Genomic DNA, 9,754 nt, shown 5'->3' on the forward strand with positions numbered 1-9,754 from the left:
AGCAGCCAGCACATGCTTAGTCTAGTAGATGGAGACTAATAGAAATAGCTATCAATCATTTAGATCTTTCTATGTGCAAGGGCCTTTTCTAAGCAACTTACACACTTTTCTCATTTCCTCCTCACAACACCCCTGTGAAATAAGTGGTATTGCTATAAATAATTTATGGATGAGGAAATCACGGTATAGGGAAAAATTGATTTTCCCAGATAACACCTCTAGAAAGTAGTAGATGCAGCATTGGAGCCTAGGTTGTTTGGCTCCAAAGTTCGTGTACTTAAATTATAGTGGCTGTTTTGCAACATTATTTTTAGAAGAATGTGAAAGCCTTGGTAGGAAAGAATTCTATGATTGATTATTGGTATTTGCCATGGGCTTGGCAGTGTGGAGTACAGGGCATAAACACAGAGTGTCTGCTGATCCTGGTTATAGCACAAATCCTCCAGCATTCCAGAATGATAAAACCCAGAGGAATATTTATATTTTTTAATACAAGGCTTATATACTTTACTGGGCTACCTAGCAGACTAGGACAGAATGGTGGCAGATGCAACCATGTCTCTCATTGAAAGAGGAAGGCATACAGCACAAGCCTCTCCCCAACTGAGATCAACAACTTCAGCACCTATTCTCCCACCCCTCACCTCCTTGTTTGCTGTCTCCAGAATTTTGCATCTTTGGAGGCAATCCAGAGTAATCCCTCTGCAGAAAAAGAATGGGACCTTTTCTTTAATACAAATGAACAGTGGTATTCAGGTTGGATGTCCCAAATGGTAAGGAGGAATTTACAGATGTGAAAATGTCCCATAGGCAGTCCAACCTTGACACCTTGCATTTCCATATGACCGGAATTTACGCATGGAGGCACAACATATCTTGTTGTCCATCTCCAGATGGTTTGGATATTTTTCTTCAGTGTATAGAAAGATAAACTTCTCCTATTGTTGATAAATAAAATAAAACTCAATTTATGCTAGAGACTTAGACTGTTTAACCTTGAATCACCTGTCATTGTGGAGTAAATATTAATGTCTATATAGAGAAGAAAATGCGTATATTTTAAACACTTTAAAAACAAAGTCGTGCTAAAAGTCAGTTTTCCTAGGAAATGTCTTTAAGGCTAAAAGAAAGAACTCATGTGAATTCAAAATGTAGTGGAACCAGAGTACCTGGTTCAGACCACTCAAAGCACTGACTACATCACATAGTTTATATACACATCTCTATTACACCCAGAGTTTCTCAAGGGCAGGCGTTGTCTCTAATTCTCAAGGTCTCCAGGATCCCGCACAATGCCTAGCACAGAAAAACTATCTTTGACAACAATTCCTATAAAATGGTCTGCAACCAACCACACTAAAGCTCAACATCACATAAAACTTAGCATTTATAATCCCGAGCATAGTTCTGATGTTAACTGTGGATCAGACGATCTAAGCGAAACAAAGCTGGGAGGGTCTTTTCAAGTTGTGGCTCTGGTTGGCTTGTCTCCTTGCCGCTGGCTGTGTTCTGTTCTGTTTCTGGGACCAGGCTGAAGGGGCAGCAGCTAATCAGAAGAAAATGTCCCCATGGTAGAGACAAGAGCACAAGAGGGAAAACCCAACTATACACACACATTTCAAATGTTTGCTTGTGTCATGTCCATTAGTATTTTATTAGCCAAAACGAGTCACACGATCAAGTTCAGCATTAATTGCGCAGGGAAATATACTCCACGTTTAGTGGAAGAAACTTCAAAGCCACATGTGAAAGGGTGTGGATACAGAGTAAACACCTGGGAATACTAATGCAATCTACCACAATACGTACTCAATAAAAACTAAGAGAATTAATGAGTTCAAGTTCCTAGCCTGTCTCTTCATACCTTTGTTGATTTCCTAACCGATGACTACATCTAATGTGCTGGGTTTTTTCTTAGAATAGTATTAGTGGTTGGTAAATATTAAATAATTGGAAGTCCAGAAATTATTCCAGTGAGATCTGAATCAGAGGACTTAGCAAGGTAGGGCTGTAAGCTCTGCAAATATTCTTTCTGGCAGTGTATAGAATTTCTTTTCATGATCCAGGTCTGAGCTAAGAAAAAAAAAAAAAAAGAATCAAAAATAGAAAAAATTTATAGAAATGCCCTCTAGTGTTTGAGGGCAATCCTCATAAACATGTAAGGGTTGTTGTTTTCAGTTCTTTTATTTGAAGGTGGTAGTTTGAACCAGTCCGTTTAACCCACCTATCCCCATCCTCGGCATAACCAATAGAGTTTTCTTTGTAAGACAGTGGATACTTATGACATGCTCCGCTAGAACTCTAACAGCAAAGGCCCTCCAGGAAGTTGCTGCCCTGCTGGGACCCTAACCTTCCTTCCAGAGCCACTGACGGACTTCTGCCATGTTTCTATGAAGCTCACACACCTGCTTTGAATATCAATTTGCCTGTGCCTCTGGATTTCCAGGTGGTGATTTTTATTGCTTTCCAAAGCATGAAACTTGAACTTGGATTTTCCCTGATGTCAGATTAGCAAAAGCACCTTTACAGTGAGCTTTTAAAATAAAGCAGCTATTTCTGGTGGTTACCTCATTTTTTAAGAGCCCATTAGAACTATATAGAGAGTTTGCTAAAAGGCAGGGAGAAGAGTGTTAGACATTTAAAGTTTCAACTGGTCATCTCTCTGTTAAAATATAAGGTGTAGACTGGCTTACGTACACTTTCGTGTGACAAGCCACACATCTGAAGATAGAATAATAAACTGCAGAGGCCAGAGATGAAGTTTCGTTGTCTAATTTTCAAAGAAACTTAAGATCTCTTATGTTGGGGAATGGGTATGGAGAAAAACAGTTCTGGATGGCCCAGGACCCTACTGGTGGCTACAGTGTGAGGTCATTTCGCACTGCAAGTCACATAGCACAATGCGATCCTTATAAACTCATAACTCATTTTAGCAAACACAAGTAATTACAAACAAAACACCACACAAGTTGAGATTTTTACACGGTACCTTATTTCACCAAAGCTGAAATGTAAAGCAAATAAAATAAAACCCTGCTCCACTTGCCATGCAGATTGGTTGCCTGGGGTATAATTGGTGCAAACCCTTGCCTGTAGGTGCAAATTTGATTTAAAGGCCTCTCACAAGACGTTCGCTAACCACTTTGTGTAAACATTGCCTCTACTGCCCAGAGTCCAAAGCTGAGACAATTTTGCAGATCTGTTATGGCTGTTCTATGTATGAAGGGAATGGAACTTGTGGGAATAAGCAATGAAGCTATAAGCATACAAATAACATTTATTGCCCACTTTTATTCTCGGGAAAACAAGCATTTGAGTCACTGCTGTGTTCTAATCTGTCACAATGTCTTTCTTGTAGAAATTCAAATATTTCTGGCACTACCTTATTTTAAATCAGTAGATTTCTAACATTTTTATTTCTATCTTTGTGAAGCAATAATATTTACTGATTTTTAAAAATGTTTTAATAATATCTTGTCAGTTGGATCGGAATGTAAACCATTATGGCCAGGTGATGTGTTCGCATTTGTTGAATTCAACAATTTCACTTTACAGCTAAGAAAGCTGAAGTGTTTCAGAGAGGCACGGGCCTCTTCAGGTAACAGAACCCCCAGACTAAAGTCCAGATCAGTTGCCCCCCACGTCAAATGCTCTGTTCACCATCCAGAGTTGCCTCTCACCGTAAAACCAGAGTGTAATTTGTACTGGATTTTATTGGTCTGCAAACTGAAACTGAGAAGCATATAATGGATACAACTGGAAATTAAGACTATGAATGTGGTCTCCCCCATTCTTCACTCAAGCCATTCTCTTCAAAGAATTTGGTTTTGACCTTTCCCTAAGATGCAAAGTTAAAGATATAAGAACATCTTTCCTGCATTCTGTAGCTCTACTGCTATAGTAACCATTCATATGTGGCTATTTATATTTAAATAAAATGAAAGGTTTAAAACCAGTTTTTCAGTTGCACCAGACACATTTCCAGTGCTCATTAACAACATGTGGCTAGTGGCAACTGCACTGAACAGCACAGAATAGAGAATTTTTCCCCCGTCACAGAAATGTCTATTGGATGGTGCTGGTCTATCATCAGGAAATGAGATTTTGTGCTTTCTAATCTCTGACGTAGGTCATTGCCAGGAACCTGAGTTATTGGTGGGCTGAAAAACTCCTTCCTGAGAAAGTGTTGTATCGTAGTTCATAGCTGCTATAACAATTATTATAGACTGGGTGGCTTTATGAACAACAGAGATTTCTTTTTCATAGTTCTGGAGACTGGGAAGTCCAAGAAGAAGATGCAGGCAAATTTTGCGTCTGTTGAGAGATTTCTTTCTACTTCATAGGTGGTCCTCACTTCAAAATGTCCTCCCTTGCAATACAGAGGGGTGAGAGAGTTCTCTCGTGTGCATCTTTTATAAAGGCACTAATCCCTTTCATGAGGGCTTCACCCTCATAACCTAATCACCCTCCACAGGCCCCACCTCCAAATACCATCACACAGAGGGTTAGGTTTCAACAGATGGGATTTGGGGGGATACAAACATTCAGTCTATAACATTCTGGCTTCTGTCTTTATGTCTTTATGTCACCCACTTGTGAGACATTCATGTGTGCAGGAGTTTGGGTTTTCAGGCTTTTCTTGTCCATATCAATATTTCTTTCTCAAACAAATAAAGAAATATATTTCCACTTAGATTTCTAAAGATGAGAAATAGCTTATTGTATAGTACCTGATTTATTTTAATGAACTACAAGGTTAACAAATAAAAATTTTAATAAATGACATTAAATGATCATTTCAAAACTATTAAATACAAATTTATCAGTTTCATTTTTACCTTTTAGCAAAAATACAGTATATTTAAACATAAAGCTCTTTAAAGAATTGTCAATTTGATCTTAATACTAAGTGTGGGATCATAAGACACTAAATTTTTATGCCACTTTACTGATGAAATAAATGCTATGGAGTAAATGCCACAACATCCAGTGAGAGTATTGCCATAGATATTGCATATTACAAATATCAAACATCACTGGATACAATGATAGCTCTAGGTAAACAAGTTTTTAAAATTATTTTAGATTTCTAGAACTGCATCATAGTTGCAGTGATTTACCCCTCTAAAACTTGAAATGTGTTTAATTTTTCAATTTTTAGAAGAGAAAATAATTCTCTTGTGTGGTGATCTATTAGAGTAAAAGTCTCTGTAAGGTAAGGGAAATTAAAATAGTAACAAAAATAACATGACAACTGCCAGGCCACTAAAGTATTAGAAAAACATAAAAATAATTAAATACCGTATAATTATTTGGTGGAGGAAATGATGAAAATTTCCTATTTGGAGGAGTACAAGGTGTGATAAAAAAAAATTATGGTGAATGCTGCTGTCGAGTGCCATCCAACAGAAAGGCAGGGATCTTCAGTACGGAAGCGGCGCGGCGAAACTTAGTAATAATTTGGTGCAGTAACTTATTTGGTGCAGTCAATTGGGTGTGAGCTACAGTTGAGAGAAGGTGTGTTTTAAAGTGTACTGTAAATCATCCTCCATCATGACAATGCTCCGTGTCAAACATCGCTTCTGGTATACGGCAATTTCTGTCAAATAAAAACATTACGGTGTGTCGTCATCCATCTTATTCATCTGGCACAGTGTGACTTCTGGCTCTTCCCCAAAGTCAAAATGATTCAGGACCTGGAGGAAGCCACGACAGCACAACTAAAGACACTCACGAAAGAGGACTTCCAGAAATGCTTCAGAAAGTGGCAAGAACGATGGGATAAGTGTGTCCAAAGTGAGGGGGAGTATTTTGAGAGAGATTAATGGCAACGGTCTTTTACTGTAATTTATTTTTGTTTGTTTAAACATTCGCTGTATTATTTGATCCCACGACGTAAGTATAGTAATTAAGAGGGCAGGCTTCAAAGTTCATTCTACTGCAGATTCCAAAACCCAATTCTACAGTTTTCTAACTATGTAACTCTGAGAAATTTAATTAACCTTCCTGAGGCAAGTCTAGAAAAGCTCTTTTTAGGAGGATGACACCAAAGACTGGCCGAATTTGTGAAATAATCTCCAAACTAGTTTGCCATTTATTAGAGCCTCTTCATGTTTCTGACCCCTAGTTTTAAACTCTTGCTTTATTTTTATTTTTCTGTCTAGTGCATCCATCTGGTTTACCATCTGCAAAGCAGCTCCTCCTTGTGGGTCTGGAAGGTCTGTGCTGTACCTACAGCATAGAACACCCCTACTGAGTCTGAGATCTCCAGCATATTTTCCTGGACAGCAACTAAGTATTTTCCCTTCCGATGAGGGTGGTCCTTCAGGATCTGCCTCTGACAGGATATCTTGAATGGATATCATAATTAACTAGTCCTGTTTCCCACAGCTCAGCTGCCTTCCCTTCACCAAGTATTGCTGCAGGGTAATCCTAACCCTGCAGGGATCAGCCTTGACAGCCTGTCTTTTCTTCTTTTCTTCTCAAACCCAGAGGAATAGTGGGGATTTCACCTAATTAACCTGTTGCCTTTTGCCTGGCCTAAATAAGGAGGCATAAATTTTAACTGAGGCAACAATGTTCAAAATTGTCTGATCTATTACTATTTACAGAATTATTTACCTAGTGATTTGTATTGGACACTCTGGAGAGTGAAAGTCATTTAAGACATAGCCCTTCTAAAAAGAAGCTTACAATTTATTTGGGGAGATACATCACACAACTGAAAAATGTGTTTCAATAATAAAGACAAGTTTTTAGATTCCGTTACTATTGAGAACAGGTTCCAAAAACTGGTCTACATGAAATTTCTACCAGCTTACTAGCAGTGAATATTTCCTTCCTGCAGCATTAAAACTTTTCTATGTGTTTATGGCTATGGGAGATTCAGGAGAAGGTCTGGTTCCCAGGAGATAAGCTGAATTTTTTGATTGTAAGGAAGGGAGGGAATGTAGCTAGTCTTCCTGGCACCAGAGAGGAGAAGAATGAGAAACAAAGATAATGTCTTATTAATGTCAGCAGGCTCTCCAGATCAACAAGGTGAAGGCTCTTAAATTGATGATGTCAGTTATCATTTATTAAAATTTTCATTTGTTAACGTTTGTAGTTTATTAAAATAAATATCTTTTTCTTGTTGGTAATTTGTTGGTGGCCAGTGTGGTTAAGTTATTTGGTGGAGAACGTCGCTGTGTTAGTTTCAGATTTCTGACTCCTAAGACTGACCCTAAGAACTCATCCTGTGGGGCTGGGAAAAGGAGCTCAGGAGCTCCCCAAGGTGACCGAAATATGAAGGTTCCCTGATGCACGAGAGACAGCCAATTTGTGGGACAGACGGTGGGCATCAAAGAAGGAGATTACCCAGCATTGCAGTAGTTAGGCAAAGTTTGGGAAAGGATCAGGGCCCTGGAGGATGACATTGTGCTTTAAAATGAAGGAAACTTAGTATAAAATTAAGAGAAAACAGAACAAAATTGAGCAAGAAAGAACAAGTTGCATAAAACCCCACATTACAAGGTCTACGTTTCCTTATTATCTTACTATAGTCAACTTCTGTATGGAGTTCCTAGATCCTGTTCCATTCCAGTTCCAGCCTTGGAGCACTACTTCTTGCTCCTTCCCCCACTTTTTTCTTCCATAGGAGATGTCTTAGTCACATAGAAAAAAATGGAAGGGAGATTAAGGAAAGGATGATGTCACCCTATGTGTAAAAGTTTGTATGATTGCGTTAGTAGTTTCTGGACTGTATTTTCCACAGAAGTTTCCTTAATGGCAGAATAGAGTCACAAGTGCAAGTCTCATATATGGGTTAGGGCCATAAGAGGTTCAGTCAGCTGAGGCTGAGAAGTTGACCTTGAACAAGGCCAGAAATAAAATTAGAAAAATTAAGCACTTCCCCTGGGATGCTTAATTTAATGGGATGCCAAAAAACTCAATAGTCAAAATAAATAATATTTCAACTGTTAATACAATATTTATAAACCAAAAGTAATGCAAAAATACATGAGGAACAAAATACTAACATTTAAATAAAGACAGAGTGGTGTTGTTTGTTTGTATTATGGTCCTGTGTTGTTGTGCAATGGGGGAGAATTGTTTTCAATCAACCTTTGGGTTCTGGACCCTCTGGCCTTTCCTTCCTCATCATGTAAGTATAAGAAGATTAACAATGACATGTGAACAGATTGTGCAATACAGAGCTTGATGTGTAGCCATATTTCATTGTAGAGGTTTTATTAACTTTTCCCACTTGGTTCAAACTATGGATGGATGTTTTAATCAGTGCATGTAAGGGCACACATTTTTGTTTGTGCCTAGGCTCCAATCTGACTGGGTATGATTGCTAGTATTGAACAATCCATTCACCTTTTAAAGAGGACAGTGAGTAGGGCAACTTCCTACAGAAATGGCTGAGGGCCGAGCAGGAAAAGGCAGATGTTTCTAGTATATTGCTTTTATGTGAACAGTGGGGATCAGTAACCCAGGAAGATCACCATGATACTGGTGGAGTAGTCCTTCTGAGTTAGATGTGAACTGAAGATGAAATTTGGAGTGACACAATCAGAGCCTTTTGGTAAACCCATCCCTCGGCACTTGAAGATTCCTTCTCCAATTATAACTTATCAAAGTGTATGTTGTTTTATTCAGGATGTAATAGTACTAGGGAAGATTGTGAATCGATATTAGATTAAAAAAACACACTAATTTTAGAGAGAGCAAAAGAAGAATAGGTAAAAAGTCTGAAACAGGACAGGACCAGATTTTGAATGATTTTAAATGCTGATATAAGAACTTTTCATTGTAACTGTGACTTAGGACTTGTGATCTAACAGGCGTCTCAGTATCCAGTTCAGTGCAGTGGAAAGAGCATAGGAATTGGAATCAGATGTATCAGATTTGAATCCCAGCTGTGAAATTGATTTACTCTGTAACCTTTGGCAAATTGTGTTTCACCTCCAAATTTCAATTTCAAAATCTATAAAGGGAATGCCTAAGTGACTGATTATTATTTAAATATAACAATTAAAGCAAATAGTTTGCAAAATCACTCCATAAATATTAGCTATTATTATTAAATTCAGTCATATCAGATTTAGTGAGTGAATGACAAAAAGTAGCTAGAAGTCAAAGATAACTGTAATTTTAGGAAGACTGAGACAATGGTTTACCATGGATATCAACGGATACCAAGTGTATTAGTTTTCTATGCTGTGTAACAAATTTAACAGCTTAAAACAACACATATATATTTATTATCTCACAGTTTCTATGGATCAGGAGTCTGGGCATGGCTTGTCTAGTTCTGGGCCACCTCAGGGAGTCAGCTCAGGGAGAGGGGTCTCGCACCACAGCATGGACACTAATCATTCGGGGTCATCTTGAGGTCTGTTTGCCACACTTAGTGAGGAGGAAAATCAGAAGGAAAAACGAGTTTGGGGCTTCAGATGAAGACTTTGGTGTTAGATAAATTCTGTTCAAGATTGTAGCAAGAACAGCAAGCAATAAAACCCAGCAAACACTTGGAAGCAGAAAATCAGAATTCAAAAGAAAAGATCAGGATAGAATGTGGATCAGGTACATCAGGATCTGATACAAACAATCACTGAAACTACAGGGGCAGGTACCATGTCTGGGGAAGAAAGGGTACAGAAGAAAGATAGAAGAATTAGGATTGAACCTTAACCTACATCTCTGAAAGATGGGAGGAAGACATGTGAGGAAAACATCAGAGTGAATCATCACTTAGAGAATTATAATA

The sequence above is a fragment of the Rhinolophus hipposideros genome (genome assembly GCF_964194185.1).
Source record: "Rhinolophus hipposideros genome assembly, chromosome: 9".
Lineage (NCBI taxonomy): Eukaryota > Metazoa > Chordata > Mammalia > Chiroptera > Rhinolophidae > Rhinolophus > Rhinolophus hipposideros.